The sequence below is a fragment of the Emydura macquarii genome, unplaced genomic scaffold (assembly GCF_026122565.2).
Source record: "Emydura macquarii macquarii isolate MOO-44397 ecotype Brisbane River unplaced genomic scaffold, CSIRO-AGI_Emac_v2 contig_1483, whole genome shotgun sequence".
Lineage (NCBI taxonomy): Eukaryota > Metazoa > Chordata > Testudines > Chelidae > Emydura > Emydura macquarii.
In genome coordinates this window covers 4,076,935-4,095,992 of record NW_027131620.1, presented here as the reverse complement: position 1 = coordinate 4,095,992, position 19,058 = coordinate 4,076,935, and positions in this window count along the sequence as shown.

The following is a 19,058-nucleotide window of genomic DNA, read 5'->3' as shown; positions in this document are numbered from 1 at the left end:
AGCTGCCCAGGTGCAACCGGGCACCTTAATGATGAACTTCCCCGGGGCCGGGATCCTGCTCACACCTGTAACACTCTGCAGCCAGTCGATCAGAGCAACAAAGCATTGGCTGGATCGGTGATGATCAGGTACATTACTGGGAAAATAACTGCCACTGGGCACTTGTCCGAAGGGAAATACATGCAGCCCAGGGCCCTGTTTAAAGGGCCTAGCTGAGGGAGCCTGCTGAGTCACAGATGGAGATGCAGGAGCAGAAGCTTTCATAGGGAGAGGCTTTAGGAAAGCAAGTCCCGGGTGTCAGAAAGGAGCTACAGAGATTTGTGTTGAATCGAGCTACCCTGGAGCTGTTTAGCTGAAACCCTGAAGAAAGGGACTGAAATTTGGTCGCTGTCGGGAGCTTTATTTGATGGCCTGGCCAGGGATCTGACCCGACTGGTTTGCAACAACCAGAGATGCCTTTATTCCTACCGCAGCTGCTCACTTTTGGGTACCCGGGTCTCCAGAGTCAAGGCAATAAACTGCATCGCCTTTTTGCACTTCCTCTTTCTAAGGACCCGGTTTCTCTGGCAGGCTGCGTTACCTTGGAAGCTGCTGAGACGTTCGAGAAGCCTGGGAGTGCCGTGGGGTGACGTCAATGAGCAGAGCGCAAGTAGGACAGCCAAAGGCTCGTGATTAATGACATTTCCGAGCATGGCTGCCCTGCCTCCCCCCGGCGAGCGGCGTGATTATAAACACTCTGATCACTAGCACTTTGCCCTCAGACACTTTATTCCGCTCATTTCAGCCTTCCTCGGAAGACATGGAAATTCACTGGCATCACAGCCATTTCCATCTTGGCCTCTCATCGAACGTGATGAAATACACGGCAGTCGAACCGCAGGCAGGCTGCACGCTGCGTGGAGCCAATCCCCTCTTCATGCCACAAGCATCGCTGTCTCTTCACCGCTCCTGCCCCCACGTGCCAATATGCAACAGCTGCATCTGGAGCTCAGGTTCCACTGCACGGTCCCAGCCAGAGGGGTAAGACACCATCCTCCAGGAGCTCCAGAGTCACCTGGACGTTTCTTGCCTTGTCATCTTCAAATGCAACAGCAGTTGCAAGGAGATCGCCTCGGTGAGCTCCTGCACTCTCTGTAGGGCGTATTAAAACCCCGCATCTCCGCTCCATGCACTGTGTTCTTTCACAAGCCCTCCCAGAGGGGAGCAGCTGATGTTTAGAAGCAATGGGGTTTTGCAGTCGGCTCCATTCTCTCGTAGCCAGGCTGCAATCATTTCACAGGGCAGGACAATCTGAGCTCTCTTATTAGTACTAGTGACCATAGTAGACCGAGGTGGCCCAGACAGGAGCAGGGCACCTTGGGGCTGGACAGTCACAGAGTAAAAGACAGCGCCTTGCAATCTAAATAGACAAGACAGACAAACGGAAACAGACAGACGCTAGCAGCCGAACAAATTCTGCGCGACATGGCAGAAGCACAGAGCCGGCTTGTTGCAATCCCAGCCCACGTGCGATTTTCTAATGTCACCAACCCAACTGCCCCACGTTCCCTTCTGTCCACCTGCCTCGTCTTCCCCAAAACGCCCTCCTCCCGTCGGCCCCATTCCACACATGCAGGCTGGGGAGGCGGTGACATCAAGGCTGCTTTGTCCATTGAGGACTGGGCCCTTCCCCATGCTGAGTGTTGTCCAGAGCCCGCACGCCACCAGTCCCTACTCTGGACGCACCAGCATGGGCATTCAGGGGAGCCTTGCTACTGGGGCCCACAGACCTTCTGGGAGCAGAGAAGGGGTTAAACAGCCGAAATCCTGCCCTTTGCAAAACTATGGCACTGCAAAGCCACTTGGAGCAAACAGATCTAAGGTCCTGAGCACCCCCAGCTCTTACTAAAGTCAAGGGACTTGGGGAATGGGGGGCAAGAAGTCAAGCCCTCCCTGCCAGAAACAGCCAGCACTCCCTGGCACAGCCATGCAAGATCCCAGAGATAAGTTCCCCGTTGGCTCCATTTTCCGGCACCGGCTGTGCACTTTTCATTCCCCTGCCCTCTGGGTATGCAGGGAAAGACGTGAGTTCCTGCAGGGCCTGAGCCAAGGCAGCGGGCACGTGTCTGTGCCAGGGATGGCCCTTTATTGTCTCAGTGGATGTCTTTGTTTCTACACCAGGTGCTCCGCAAATCACAATGCGGAGGAGAGTTCCTGAGCAAGAAGCACGGTCTGCTCTCGCCGTGCCCTGGATATGCCTGGGCCAAAGCTTGCTCACTGCGCCTGATTCACTCCCCCGTCCCGCACCCTGAATCATCACTGGCATCTGTGCAAGGCGAGTGGCAAACATCCCCATTCTGATCTGGCAGCACTGCACACCTGTTTTGCACAGGTGTAAATGGAGCTGATGAGACACAATCTCCTCCCTCTCCCTTCGCCCGTGCGCCTGCTGGGCCATCGGCTCAGGCCTTGCTTTCAGGAGAACAGTGCACTAGTTTTTAAACTGATTTAGTTAAACTGGTGCAAACTCCTGCACGGACACTTGGATTTCCGTTTTAAAGTGACTTATTTTGGTTTAGCTAAAACCGATTCCTAATCGACTTAAACCAAACTGATATAAGCCTGGTTTAAACCAAAATAAGACCAAGATCTGGACCAATTGAACATAACACCTTGAATTAGATCAGTACAACTTCCTTGTGTTTACACGTCCTCAGCACCGCAGTCTAACCCTCTGCCTCTTTTCTCTGGGCATGTCTGCATGTGAATGGTTAATTGTGTTTCAACCCATTTTACCTAACACGGTTGTAAATTCCAGTGTAGACAGAACATATGCTATTTTTCCAAGACAGAAGCGTTGGCTGCTAGTCATGTTTATTCCCAGTCTGCAGCAACAAGCCTTTGCATCCTGTCCATACTGGAATTTATAAACGTCAACGTGTCCAAACACAAGTCAAAATTCAAGTGTAGACACTTGCCATCGCAACCAGTTCTCCACTTCCAGTTCAGCCAGTGACCTGAGACCAGCTCCCTGCACCCCACTAAGGATATCCCACGTTAGTATATAGAGAGCTCCCACTTCCCTCCAGAATTAATCTCCAGTCACCGTGGCAAGGGTCATGCCTTCAGATACTTCATACCATGGAGATGGGTGATCACAGACATGACCTTCTCCCGAAGCAAACCAACTGACAATGTAGCGAGCTAAAGGACGGCAGCTCGAGAGGAAGAGATGCAAGATCCAGAAGAAACAACCTGACACTGTACAAAGAAGATGAGAGAATTCTCTATTTCTGGAGCATCTAGGTTTCATCTCCAGGACTGTAGGTGAATTTTCCCTTAGCTGTGCCCACATGTGTTAATAGAGCAGTTGCTTCAATTTACTAAACTCAGCCTGAGACCCTGCACAGTTCTACCGACAGCTCTCCTCTTTTCTTTTCTTCTCTTTTCATGCTCTGCCAAGTGTAATTAAAAGCCCTAAACCCCACTAATTCTTCTGTTTAGTGTATTATCTGCCTTATGTTCCTCTGCCTGCATCTTCTCAAGCTCAATTCATTAAAAATCCTTCTACCAATTAATGGATCCATGTTTAGGACGTATTACCATTCCAGCATTGTTGTTTTAATGGATGCATGAATCACATTGACACAGGAAATATGTTCAAAGCAGGAGAGATTCTCAATGCTTCTAAATATAAACAGGGTCTCTGGTTCAAGGTGCGTCATTCGTCTTAATTTTGGTGTTTATGTTTAGTAAAATCACGACATGACTGCAAAGAGTAAATTAAGGTCAGAGTGTCGGAAACTTTAGGAGCACAACTGCACACGTGCAATCTGCATGTCCACTTGTCACACTAAGGTATTTGCAGAGCCCTCGTTATCATAGCATCTACATGGCTCCCACTGCCATAGTATCGGAGCACCTCACAATCTTTACTGCATTTGTCCTTCCAGCACCCCAGTGAGGCAGGGCAGTGCTACTCTCCGCATTTTACAGATGGGAAACTGAGGCACAGAGAGGCTTGCCCATGGTCACATCAGAAGCCTGGAGCTGAACAGGGAACTAATCCCAGGATTCCCAAGTCCCAAGCTCGTTCCCTGACCACTGGATCATCCTTCCACTCTGTTCTCTGTAGACACCAAAATTCAAATCTGAATTAGATCACGTGCAATTTGACCTTGGTGGTCTCAGTGTAATCCCTCATCTCATTCAGAAGAGGCTCAGAAAATTAAGCTGGAAACCAAATTAATTTAGAAAGCTAAGTTATTATTTTCAGTGGGAAAGTTACTGGGGCGTAGGATCACTCTATCTGCATATATGTAAATCGTTACTAGATAAAGTGCCAGCAGATGGTGCTCAGGAATATTTAGCATACGCAGCCCTGGATTTTGGTAGGACCAATACACTTGTGCACTGCAAATGGCTTCTTCCTCTGTGCAGTTATTACATCAGCTCTTATCTGGATGCGGGATAAAGATCCCAACCTTAAAAATAACAAAACTTCTGCATCACCCAATGCTCACAGTCTCAGCTCGAGGGAGATTACTTGGGCAGCAGAGCCTGGAAAATGCTGTCACCGGACCAGGAAGCAAACCCATCTTGCTGATCATTGTGAGCTGGGCTGAGGACTCCTGATGGCCCATCCCATCATCCTGAGCTGCAGAAGAGTACTGACAAAGCAAGGCTGATAGGAGGGAGGGACTTTAAAGTGGGGGCACATTGGTTCTGTGAGAGACCCCGTGGGAGAGAGAAATCGCTTCTCTGCAGAAGTCTGAGTACTGCTACTTGCCCTACAATTCCAGCTGCTCTTTTTAAATGGCACTGGAGGGGCCGGGGCGCAGATTAAGTGAAGTGGGCAGCCTGTCCCGAACTAGCCCGTGAGAGATATCACAGCTGATGAAAGTGCAGACGCTGGTGAGCCAAATCAGACTGTGTATCCTGTGTGGACCAGACTGTGAGCTCACTTATCTTCGTCTAAATCTGGAGTAGCTACATTCACTGGCCTGCATGATGCTGGCTTTACACCAGTGTCAAGGAGATCACGATCTGGCCCTTTGCTCCAGGAACCTGCCTCCCCTGCCTCTCTGTTGAAGCCAGCTCGCCCTGTAGAAGCAGCAGCAATCCTGACTTTGCAGCTTCTCCTGTTTCTCTCCTCACCCAGAGGAACCATCGCGGAAATGCAGCGGCAGAGAGTCAGCGTATGAAATGGGACCAGCTTGCCTCCTGCAGACACCCAGAGGCACTGCAGGGAAGCTGGGCTGACATCTAGGGTGACCACATGTCCCAATTGTATAGGGACAGTCCTGATATTCCAGGCTTTGGCTTTGTCTCTGTCTTATATAGGTGCCTATGACCCTGCAGCCTCCGTGCCTGATTTTTCACCCTTGCTATCTGGTCACCCTCGCTGACACTCCACGTGGGCACAGCCACGGTCACAGCACGAGCTTCGCTCTGCAAACCTGACAATCCTCTCCTCACTACAGCCACATGACAGCAGAAAGCCTCCCGAAGCCTGGCTTAACGCCCAGGCTGGGTGACCCCGGAAGGCAGGGATCCTCACCAGAGCTAGGTGTTTCCAGAACGCTGCCACCAGCACGGCAGGGAGCAGCTAATGAACCAGGGGTGCTTGCAGCCTGGAACAAGACACAGTCAGGTGAAGGCTCAGAGAGTCGGGTTTATTCATCCATCTGCCAGCTTTTCTAGCTAGAGCCTTAAGACAAAACATCTGGAGCCACTTTCCTTACAGAAAAACAAATCTGACAAATAATTTATATATAAAAATGTGCGAAAAGAGAGAGGATTGGGATTTCCAGGGCTGATGAAAAGTGCAAGGGTTGACAGCCTGGGGGGCTGGAGCGTGCTATTTATAGCTATGGATTAGCTAGATAGCTTTCCCATCGCACACCACCACTGGGCTCTCTGCGGCCCTAGGTCAGAGGGAAGGCACGCTGTTCGTTGGGCAGGGCAGGGCTGTCTGGGTAGCCAGAACTAGATCCCACCCGGGATGCTGCAGTTCAAGACAGCAGCTGACAGTTCCATCAGTGACATTTGCTCCCTGACCTGCAGCACGTCTGTTTACCTGGGTCCAGCGTGTTTTGCAGAACTGAGTGAGTGCCCATGACTGGAACAGCAGGGATGCAGCACGCTGCATCTGTGCAGCTATGGAGGTGACATTTGAAATCTCTTGGGGACACAGATGCCGCCGCAGGTCGGGATTGCAGTCCGTTGGCAAGGTCAGGCGAGGGCTCAGGATTGACACAGCAGGGGTGCAGCATCTCACCTGGACTGCCTGGACTGAGGTGGGTGGCAGAAAGATCTTACACTGCAGAAACAAAGCGAAACCAGCACACCAAACGTCACACCTGGAACTGCTGTGAATAACCTGGACAGGGCAGCATGCTGTCTTCTCCTAACTGCCAGAGAAGTAGAGTCTCCAGGGGCCGAGAGAGAAACACTCAAGTGGGACAACTGCTCACTGTCCTCAATGGATCAGGAGGAAGGAGGGGGAGGGAGACCAGGGCAGCGGAGCAGGAGCCAAGCAATGAAATCTGAACAGTCTTAGAGAGTAAATAATATCCTCATTACGCACCCTCACCTGCAGCTCCCCACAGACCCCCAGGCACCGTCACTGCTCCATAAACACTAGCCAGCAGCTTTGCTGACATGAGCTGCCGCACCAGCAGCTGGAAGAGCTTGGCTAACTAGCACATCCCCTTCACGCTCGGTGCATTGTAATAGCACGTTAGGACTCAGCCGAAGCAGCCACCGGGCCAGCCCAGGCTTGATCCCATCCCTCTAACCCTTGTCACCAGGCTGCCTCTTTCAGACCGCCCTGCTTGTGGACACGTGCACAGGTTTGCTCCCGGGATTCCTTGACATGCAGCTGCCCTCGCTCCGCTTCCAGCCAGAAGCCAGTGACGTGCCCTGGAAGCAAAGGGAAGATGCTCAGGGACTGCATGAGAGAGACGATACTTCTGCACGCTCAGCACGTTTTGCTACACAGCCTTCCTCCTCCCTCGGCTCTGGAGCCCTGCCTGGCTGTCCTGTCACCCTCTCCTCAATGACCCTGGGCTTACTGGGAAATGACGCTACACAGGCCTCAAATTCCTCTCACCCACCCCCGGGGGGGGGGGAGGAACCCTTGCAATTTGCAACCCTTGCCACGCACCGTTCAGCCTTTGGCGCCTGCCCCTATGAGCACACAGAAGGACATTTCTCTGACCTACCCAGACCCTCCGTATAGACCTGATCTGACGCCCCTCCCCAGAGCACTATCAAACACCTTTAAGGAGAGGATGGTTTGCCTACTCCTGGCTCTCATGCCTCAGTAACTTGTTCTCTTTTGGGCCATTTGTTGCTTGTTTCTCCTCCAGCACATTCCTTTCTATTTAGAGCTGTTGTCAGCAAAGCCCTGGCAATCAAATGTTTGTTATTTCTAGGGTATTCCGAGCCAAAATAAAAGGCAGCGCTGTTTAGTCTTTTCTTTTTATTTCCTTTCTCGTCATCACTGAAATATGACAGCTGATTCAGCATATTGCATTACAAAGCGGGTTGCATTTCCCCAGGGACAGATGGTAAACTCTAACTCCCTAGTTCTTAGATATTTTTGCTGCCTATTGAATTTCATTTCTGTTTATTTTTCAGGCAGCGGGTGAGAAGATACCCTAAACACTATCACATCAGAGAATGGAGTCGCACAAAAACTCCTGTAAGGAAAATTTCGGGGGAGACTGCAAGGCCTTTACTTTCTGCCAGTGTAACATCAGCAGAGTTTGGACATGAAAACTACAGCTCCACAGCACAGATCTCCTACCACTTAAGCTAAAGGAATAACTCCATCAGCTGCAACCAATAGCAAGCTATTATCCTCTAGTAGACCAGCCATTAGAGGGAGACATGACACACGCTGCCATGTTTGTTACACCAGCATAATCTAAACTAGTAGATTCCAGGAGAAAGTATCTCATCTGTGTAGAGACACAGAGGTGGTATATGTGGCATGCACTAAATGTGTTATTTATAAGCACCAGTAACTTTGGAGTCTGTAAAAATAGTTAGTGGGGAATATAGATTATTCCTGAATGTGACAAAAAACAAAGCAGGTGTATGTTGAGATGACTTAACAAAAGCAGCATGCAAGTGGACATCACAATTAATGGACAAGCCACAGAGGCAGTAGATTAATTTAATTATCTGGGTTCATATGTATCCGACCAAGGAGGCTGTTCCAAAGACATCGGAAAAAGACTAGGGATGGAATGTGGCCTCCCTTAAGGAAGTGTACAAAAACCATGTCACCCTGAAATGTAAGAAGGTGCAACTGGTGAAAAGCCTAGTTTTTTCCATAGTAATTATGGATGTGAATCATGGGAAGTTAATGCCCCTGACCAGAAGAAAACTGAAGCTTCTGAAATGTGGTGCTGCTGAAGACTCTTGCATATCTTTTGTACAGAAAAATTGATGAATGCCTATGTTGGAAATGTTATTAGAGAGAAGCAGCCCCTGACGTTGGAAATCAACAGATGCAAAGTTATGTTCTTTAGTCACATTAGGCATGGAAATGGAAATAACCTTGAGAAAATTATCGTGGAGGCTCATCATAATAGGGGATAATCAGTGAGGAGATGGATGGATGGTGTGCAGCAGATCACTGGAAGGTCAGTTGCTGAGTGCTCGAAGCTGGTGATGGATTGTAAAGGCTTCTAAAAATGTTGCTATGACGTTACTGATATTCAGAAAAAAATAAGTGGATTTATTTACTTACTATTTTTCAGAATCTGCTAGATACAGTGTTGTGCCTTCAGTTTATGATCAGCTAATGTTGGCTCCGATTATATAAAATGTCTTACCCCCAGCTCAATTTCTCATCTTTAGGATTGGCTTCAAACTATTTTTGTATTTAATACACATTTTCAAACCAGTAGGTTGTGCACAAAGCACATGGCAATTAGGCGCCTGCTTTGCATGTATAATTGCTTTGACTTTATATGCAGATCAATTAAGTCCACCTACGAACTGAATAGTTTGTCCATGTAATCATGGGAAATTGGGTGAGCAAATTTAGACAGGCAGTTATTTGAAAATCCAGTCCATTAATTTCTTTATTGCAGTACTGGACTTTGCTGTACTTTCCATCCATAAAGATCTAACCAAGAGGCATTTCCACTTGTCAGTCAGTTGCTTGATGTTGCTTTTGGTTTCACGAGATCTTTCATATTTACTTAGGAGCATAGTAACTCCTTGGGCTGAAGGAGGTTGTACTATCTGACTCAATCCTTTCATCTACCTACCTATTTATTCTTAAATACCCCAAAGTTCCTGTTTGATACGATGAGAAAGAAAGCTATCCTACTAAATGACTGAGTGATTAAACTAATGGCAAAGTTATCCCTCTCTTTTAATACAGGTTTATATTCATGAAAACTACAGAGAAGGATTCTGCTTATTATTGCAGCCTAGTTTGCTGGAAGATCATGCAACGTTTAATGAAGAACCTAGCATTTTGCTTTTATAAAATTAACTGTCTGTCAGAGCCGTAATGTTTTCTTTCAATACTAATACAGTAATAATAATATCTAGCTCTTATTATGATGGAATATGTCTGACACCCTGTTTAATTTCTGTCAAGGAAGTGCTAAAACTGAAAAATAATACCCTGGAGTAATTAGTAACTTAGAGAGCATAACAGAACCTGCCTCATTGGGAGACTAGAGGCTCTGAGAACTAGGAAGAGCCAGGAATGCAGCCATCAGCTGAAAACTGGAATACAGGTAGCAGGCCACTGGACTTTGTCTTCCCCTGCCCAAGAAGCCAAAAGGTAAGGGAGACATGCCTGCTAGAAAGAGCAGAAGGGGTAGATTTTGGGGGGAAGATCAGGGAATCTAGCTGATTCAGATAATCATTCATATTTCAAGATGCTTAGACCTTCAGGGGAACATTTTCAGAACTCCTGCAACAGCCGCCCTCTGCTTTGAAAACCCTCTTACATTCTGGAGCATCCAAAACCCCTGTATGTCCCAATGGCCCCCTTTTGGAAATTTCCCTCCATGTGACTTCCCAAGGTCACACAGGGCTGCGTAGCAGAGTTAGGAACAGAATCTGGTGCCTACTGAGTCAGTCCTGTGCACGTAACAACCCCACCTTTTGTAAAGAACGTTGAGACACTTGGATGGAAGCTGCTCTGCAAGCATCATTATTATCTACAAACCGGATGGAACCCTGCCCCATGGCGACTACTGCATGGGGCTGAATCCGAGCAAATCTAAACAGGAAACTTTCAAATGAGAATATGTCAAGGGGCGCTTTAATCCTCCATGTCCCTCTTGCCTATGGGATTTGTGTAGACACATGGGGTTGGTGCCCTGGAAATGTATCCTTTAAGCAGCTCTGGTAGGGTTTACTTGAGAACATTTCGCCTCGTGTCTGAGCCGTGAACCATGCAGGCAAGTCAGCATTGCAGCAGAAAGGCACAGTTGGTCTTTATATGCAAGAAGACATGAAAGCCAAGGCCACGAGGATAGCGTCACGGGCCGTCCCAGAACTGCCACTTCACTTACAGCTGGTGGTCCCATTTCTAATGCGGTATGAATGACGGTTGGATCGGACAAGTGGCTGTTTGGTTCTCAAACCACCGCACCACCTAGACAAAGATAGCTCCACAGCCTTAAATTAAACTCATTTTTTTCCCACCTGGACTAGATTTTCAAAAGCCTTCACAAAAAGGATGTTAGGTGGGCTTCCCAACCACACAGGCATGTTCCACATGCATGAACAAATGGGCAAGATCCCCTCTACATGCACCTGTGAGAATAAAATGTCAAACCAGCTCCACGGCCTTTGTAAATATACTGAACCAGTTAGGCTTGGCCAATGACATGAGCCTTGTAATGTGACTGTAATGTGAACAAATTTAGGTTGTACTGCACTGCTGGAGGGAGGGAGCTACCACAAACTGTCTCCAGACCTGCAGTGATGGCCAGCAAAAGCATCCCACCTGTCACAGAGGGTGAGAGGGTGGCCAGGACTTAAGACTACAAAGGCGTTGTGAGCTAAAATCAACACCTTGCGTTGCACCTGGAAGCCAGTGCAATAAACAGAATGAATTCCAACGTGCTTACATCGACCCAATCCAGTAAGCAGGGAGAACACCACATTCTCATCACCATCACGGCAAATCCCAAGGGCTGATTCTGAGCAAATTCAAACAGGAAACTTTCAAATGAAAAATATCTCAAAGTGTGCTGCTTTATCCTCCATGTCTCTCTTGCCTAGACATGGAGGATAAAGCTGGATCAAGCGCCAGCCAGATCAATCTTTAGCTTGGTATGTAAGACAGTCTGGCTGGATATTCGTCTATGTCCGTCATTGGGAGTCTCATTACGCCATTGAAGCATTTGGTGCCCACGTAATCTCTGGCTGTGTAGCGGCATTCCTTGGTAAACACACCTTGGAATTCATTGGTTTTCCATTCTAATAATATCTCTGTACCACGATAGCTGCGGAAACTGAACCCATGCTTGTCAACAGATTCATAGATTTCCAGGCCAGAAGGGACCACTGTCTGACCTCCTGTATAACACAGGCCAGAGAACTGCCCCAAAATAATTCCTGAAGCAGATCTTTTAGAAAACAGCCAATCTTGATTTAAAAACTGCCAGTGATGGAGAATCCACCACAACCCTTAGTAAATTGTCCCAGTGATTAATTACTCTCACTATTAAAAATGTATGCCTTATTTCCTGTCTGAATTTGTCTAGCTTCAAATTCTAGCCATTCGACTGTGTTCTCCCTTTCTCTGATGGAGGTGGTTGCTGGGTTCGGCTATGAATATCCTCACTGCAGATCCTGTCCTGTCACTTAATACAGAGCAGCTGATGAAGACAATGAGAAAGTGTCAGTCCGCTACTCTTCAGCCTTCGTCAGCATTCGTATTTCACTGCTGTACAACAGAGTTGGCAGAGTCATGGTTCTATAGATGCACAGCTCCGTACCCAGCTTGATGTCATGACATCTCCACAGAGGCCATTGAAGGGTCTGGAACACCATGTTCTGTACTGGATTAAGCTTCCAAGTTGTCTTCCAGGGTATAGCCAAGTAAAGAACATTGCAATAATCCCAGCCTGAAGTGACAGAGGTAGGGTTGATGTTAACTCATTGTATGGTTTTCTCCCAGGCAGACTTCTTGTACCATTGCTGCTAATCCTTTATTTTGTTACCAGTGACTAATGCCCTGCAAAACTGTATTCTATGGAAAACTAAGAATGTAGCACGACAGAGTCATGGACACTCGCCTCTAGTTCCCTGCCAGAGTCCCGGTCGTGCATTGGTGCCGTTCACTGGGAAAATGCTTTTTCCTCATTTATCAGGAGCTTGGGAGCAGAACAATCTATGCCCAGACAACCTCTCAGTGTAAAAAACACTCTGCTGGGGTCAATGGTTTTCTGCTTTTGTTTACTTTGCGGTTACAGTGCTATTTGTGCACTTCTTTATACCACCTCCTAATGACATTTCTCCAGCAGGCACCTACTTGACTGATCACTAAGTGAATTGCAGCCTTGGCTGATTCAGAAAAGCACTGAGAGTACGTCTACACCAGAGCTGGAGGTGTCATTTCCAGCTCAGATAAACGTCCGCAGGTGGCAGGACAGGTTAACCATCCCAAGTATGGACTTAGGTTAGGGTCTAGGACAGGATTGTGCTCAGGGCAGCCAGCCCGACCCACAGCCCACACTGCCATGGCCCCAGGGCTATTTTTAGCACACTATCTAGATGACAGCTAGAGCATTTGTCTACCCGCGCTGGAAAGTACATCTCCCAGACGCCGTGTGGATGTAGCCTTAGGCACGTCCTCAACTTGAAGCGCATGTTTAAGTCTCATGGAAACCTCTGACACGTAAACCCTTTCCTGAACTGGCAGTGACAGGCGCAGGAAGCGTGGATGTGATGATCATTTTTCATCCACACTAAAATCATTTCTTCTTCCATTTCCGAGGCTGGTTGCGGAATCCCAGCTGTTGTGAGTGCCTCAATAAGACATTCCACATGATGTGCACAGACAAAAGAGAAGTGCCATGCACATCAGATGTGAGCACATTTTAAAACAATGGTATGTTTCATATGCCACTCACCTCAAGATGAGTGGGTAAACCTGTGTATTTTTTCAGAGCAGGATCTGTGACATTTCTCTATATAAAACTCGTGATGACTTTCCCCTGCCTTATTCATATCAGAACAGAGAAATTTGCTTCTTTTATCATTCTGAATGCAGGAAATAATGACTGTATCCCACAGGGCACTTCAGATTCACAATAAGTTAAATTCTTTTGACTTTGGTCAAACTTATTGTCGGTTCTCTTCCCCCCACTCTCCATCTCCTAATCAGAGCCCTTTGTTATTACCAAAAAATAAATAAATCCACTTGGGACGGAAAAAAATTGCAGCACAGACCCCATTGACGACTTTCCTAGAGTCTGGAAATAAAGCAGAAGCTGCTTAACTGGGCGATTTGCCCCGTTTCTGTGCTGTGCCGTTTTAAACTGGTTTCTCTAAATGTTACTTCACCACTTCTCTGCAGCACATTTCATTCAAAAACCCACTTTGTCAGATGTAAGGAATAGAAATCACATAGAAGGTATATATACACATAACAATACCGCCTGCCACTACATATATACCTCCTATGTGATTTCCATTCCTTACATCAGATGAAGTGGGTTACAGCCTGCAGAAATTAAATTTGTTAGTCTTTAAGGTGCTACAGGACTCTGGTTGTTTTTGCTGTATACAGACTAACACGGCTACCCCGCTGGAACATTTCATTCAGATTCATTCACACTGGTTATCACCTGCAATTGTAACTGACGGGACAATTTCCTGATTGCTCATGATGCGAGACGGACAGAACCTGAGACATCTGTGACCTTTGATCATTCCTTGGGTTTTTTTTAACACCTACCTGTAATTCAGCCAAAAACCATCCCATCAAAGCGGCTTGAGCAATGGTGATTATCCCGACAAAGTGACAAAATGCTCATTCAGTTCATGAGGGGAAGACTGGCTACCCTGAATCTCACTGAAGCACTATCCCCAGTTGTTAGCATCACATTTAGTGGCTTTGATCTTATTCTTTTCTTACAGCTTCCATGTGTAAATTGCTCTGAGGTCTTGTTTGGATTTAGGAATTCTAGTGTAGGCTATAAATTGTTATTTGTGCCAGGAAAGTTTTCCCCTGCTTGAAACCAGGGTACTATTTTATTATTATTATTATTATTTGTAATAGCAGAGTGACAAAGAGAGCAAAAATGACAATCCCTGCCCCAGAGATTTTATAATCTAAATATAAAACAAGAGATTACATTTGGACACAGACAAATGGGGCAGGATAAGGAAACAATGAGACAATATTGGCCAGCCTGGTCCCAGCACACCAGCAGCCTAATGTCAAGTTTTTTGTAGGCATGACAGCAAAAGAGAGTTTTGAGGAGGGATTTGAAGGAGAATAATGATCATAGAATCATAGAAGATTAGAGTTGGCAGGGACCTCAGGAGGTCATCTAGTCCAACCCCCTGCTCAAAGCAGGACTAACCTCAGTTAAATCATCCCAGCCAGGGCTTTGTCATGCCAGGCCTTAAAAATCTCTAAGAATGGAGATTTCACCACCTCCCTAGGTAACCCATTCCAGTGCTTCACCACCCTCCTGGGGAAAAACTTTCTCCTAATGTCCAACCTAGACCTCCCCCACTGCAACCTGAGACCATTGCTCCTTGTTCTGTCATCTACTATCACTGAGAACAGCCTAGCTCCATCCTCCCTGGAACCCGCTTTCAGGTAGTTGAAGGCTGCCATCAAATCCCCCCTCATTCTTCTCTTCTGCAGACTAAACAAGCCCAGTTCATATAGCCAGAGCGTATAGGATGGAAATGGAGGAGAGGAACTCCAGCCAGCAATTATAAACAACACATATAATGAATTTAGAGGTGAAAGGGAGGAGGGAGACGTGGTGGTAGTTGGAGAGGCAAGTGGAGTCAAGGGTGGGTCCTTTTAAGAGGAGAGAGACTAGCGCGTGTTTGTATTGTGAGGGAAAGGCGCCAAAGGAGAGAGAGAGTTTACGGCGAAGAGTCAGGGAGGAGAGGAGAGTGGACTCAAGGAAGATCAGAAGATGACATCGCTGGGGCACGTGGAGGGGTTAGAGGAGGAGAACAGCCAAGAAACTTCTGCAGCTGTGCTAGGGGAGAAGGAGGAAAGAGTTGTATGAAGGGAAGTGGAAATGCACGGATACAAATCATGGCTTTCAGCAGCTCACACTATCTGCCCTAGAGATCTGCATAAGTGCAGCTATACCAGTGGCCCACAGTTGGCTGAAACGAGGGCAAAGTCCCAGTGCAGACAAGGCCTTAGACACAAGAAAATAGCCACTTGACTACCATGTGTTTGCTTTCCTGGCTAGCAAGCCATGATGAACGTGGAAGGAAGATTCAGTGTTCTACTCGGGAGACCTGGGTTCAATCCCCTGCCTCATCACAGACACCCTTTGAGTCCTTGGCATCTTACCTAGGCTAGATGTTTTAGACATTTCAACACCTAAACATGCAGACAGAGGTCTAAACACCTTTAAAAATCCGCCTCTTAGCCTCTCTGTGCCTCAGTTCCCCATCTGTAAAATGGGGATAATAGCACTGCCCTACCTGTGAGGAGAAAGGCAATGAAGACTGTGAGGCGCTCAGATACAAGAGTGACGGGAGAGAGATAGATAGATAGATAGATAGATAGATAGATATCAGAGTGGCACTAAGGAGGCGGCAGGGTGTGGACAGTGGATGTGGAGCTAGCTACCCAGCAGGTGCCACTCTTGTGTTGCTTTTCAGGGTAGCCCTTGCAAACAGCAGCCATAGCATTTCGGTTTCCCCTTTAATTTTCACCGGCCATGAGGATAGGGCCGGATGGGAGGAGTGGGGAAGGCTCCTCATTGGCCCAGCACTAGTTTATCTTGGAGTATTTGACCACCAGGTGGCGGACAAGACTCATTTATAAATGGCTCTTTCGTTTGAGTGTCTGGCATGGTGAATAAATTTCCTGGTACCCTGAATGCTAACCTATCTCCTCAAAAAGAAGCCAAAGCATCAGCACTCTGGAGGAAGAGGAGAAAAGAGACCATTTGTGCTTCTCTGAAAAGCAACCCAATCTTGGAGAACGATTTCTATAATCAAGACCAACATGTATCACCTGAACCATTGGCTGTGGGATGACAGGGCTAGCATATTTACAACACTTTTCCACTCCGCTAACCTTTTGAATAAATAACAGTGAAGAGAATATATGGAAGAGGTACACATATCTGCATTTCAAATCATCCACGGTGCTGTTCCAGACCCTGGGAGATAGTTTTGGAAACTGCATATGCCATAATTCAAAGTGACGCTTCCAACAGGGAAACATGCAAAAGGTTGACTTCCTGTTTAATAACATTTTGACCAGTTTAGCATGATATATTTTAATTGTGCATGGGGCTTTGGTTGTGCAACATCAAGTGGAATGATGAGATTTCTCCCACTTCCGTGGGAGTGGAAGATACTCACTACCTTTTAGGATTAGTCCTTATGTATGTATATCCCCTGACACTGAAAATGATTCATAGAGGCCAGATGAGACCACTGTGATCATCTGGTCTGATCTCCTACAAGACACAGGCCTTCCAATAAAGCTCCTAGCCAAGCATTAGCGTTCCACACAAGTAAACATTCACAACATACAACAAAATAGCCTATGTCCAATCTCCAAGATAATCTCTATGTCCAATCTCCAAGATAATCATAATGCTTTACCGCTGTAAAGAAGCTTTTATTCAAGGCTCTTCAAACACTGTGATGCTTCATCAATTTCCTTCTGAGGTACTGGAGGTATTATACTAAACCTATTCTTTCAAATGGACAGAACTGAGGTATCACTAAAAATGACTTGACCAAGGTCACACAATGAGTCAATAGCAGAGCTGGGATTCTCACCCTATTCTAATAGCTATGTTCTCTTCTCTAATCACAAATAAAGCAAATGGTTTCTCCTCTACCCTGCTCTTTTTACAGATCCATAAATTTAAGGTGAAAAGAGATCATTAGATCGTCTAGTCTGACATCCTGTAGAACACAGGTTATAGGCTTTCATTCAGTTACTCCTGTACTGAGCCCAATAACTAGTGTTTTACTAATGTATGTCTTCCAGAAAGATCTTGATTGGAAGACTTCAAGAGAGAGAGAATCCACCACTTCCCTGGGTAGTTTGTGCCAGTGGTTAATCATCCTGTTAAAAATGTATGCCTTTTTTTTCTCATTTTGGATTTGTCTCTGACTTTAACTTCCAGCCATTGGTTCTCCTTCTGCCTTTCTCTTTTGGATTAAAGAGCCATTTAGTACCCAGTATTTTCTCCCCAGGAAGGTACTTATACACTTGAATCAAGTCACCTCGTGATCTTTTTCTTTCTTTTCAAGGATGTCACTGGCACTTTGAATTGCACCAAGAAGTGAACAAAGAGCCAGTGCAGAGCTCTGAGCAGGTGCAAGGGATCAGCACAGCAGGCAGCTCAGGTACATTCTGCACCGGCGAGGGCCTGCGGTTAATCCTCCACGGTGTCCCTAAGCAGAGCAAATTAGTGATCAAAGCCATGAGGGAGAGCTGCACATTACACTGGCCTGTATTTTAAAAAAGGCCATCAGATGTTTAACTTCCACCTGAACACCTAATGTTGCATTTCAGCATCAAGTCCGTTTTGTGTATGAACTAAAGCCCTTGGTTGTGAGCGGTGAAGCTTTTGGCCCAAAGATAACACGGCAACAGCATTCCCAGCAGAGAAGCAACCGCTAGAAGATGATCACCCTTTCAATCACTTTTACTAACTTTGCTGGGGTGCTGTGCTCAGACGGAACGAAGATGAAGAATGAACATATTTTATCCAAACCCACCAACTCTTGCTCTTCGTGCGTTGCAGAAGGATGCACGTCTTAAAGGGACACTATCACAGTTTTAGATTCCAAACTGTTACCTAACCATTTTGTAATCTGATGGGAAAAGGCTTCCAGCTTCTAAATATTTATTCTGTAAAGGATATCATCTCCCTGCTAGGTATTTTTGTTAAATTGTCCTTATTTTTGTAAGATCATGTTTTGTGCACTGTCTTCCGGCTTTGCATTAACAGTTAGCAAACAATATTGTCATATGAAGGAGGAAAATCCAGGTTCCTGACTGGCTGAAAAAAGTCATGTGAAGAGTCAGTGAGCTTCTACAAAGTGTTTCCCTCACCGAAGACTGATAATTCTGAGTAAAATAATGCTAACCAATCAGATCGCAACTATCTGATTGCAGCTGTGTTAAGTGAAAATATTACTCACTTCCTAGTTTCCCAGGCTCTCTAACTACCATTTAAAAGAAGCAACTGTTAATTTTAAAGGGTAATTTTTACTTTAAAATGGAAAATTGTTGCACATACTATTCAAGTCCATAATGAAGAGATGTCTGCATTTTTTTGAGGAAGGCTTTGAGCCCCATTTTTAAAGGGGTCTCCTCCACTTGCCCTCTAGTTTTCCAATAGTAATGTTGCAGAGCTAATAATGGCATCTACAGCTAGTTGTGGGCACAAAGTTGTGAGCAGTTCATGAAAATCTGGCATCTGGATCAAGCTTCAATGTAAGAAAATCCAAGATAAAAAGAAAACGAAAAAAGACACTTTGTTCTTCCATATCCTTGTCTTTGTTGGTTGCCAAAACTTGGATCCTGCAAATGATAAACTCTAAGACGAATACATTTGAGCAGCCTGGACCGAATCACGCCTTCATCTCCACTGAATCCAGACATAACTAAGAGCAGAATTCAACCCAAGAAGATACTTGAATTGTATCAAGCAACTGACAAGAATATTGGAGGCTGGTTTCCGGCGCCAAAGTGATGCAATGAAAACCTAGATGTGCAGCATGGCTGATTCCAAACACCGCTTTGTTTCACTGTTTCTTGTGCTCTCCCTGTCTGTTGGGTGTGTCCATCTGCTGTCTTTTGTCTTACACTGAGCTCCTCCAGGCAGGAAGTCTTTTTTTGT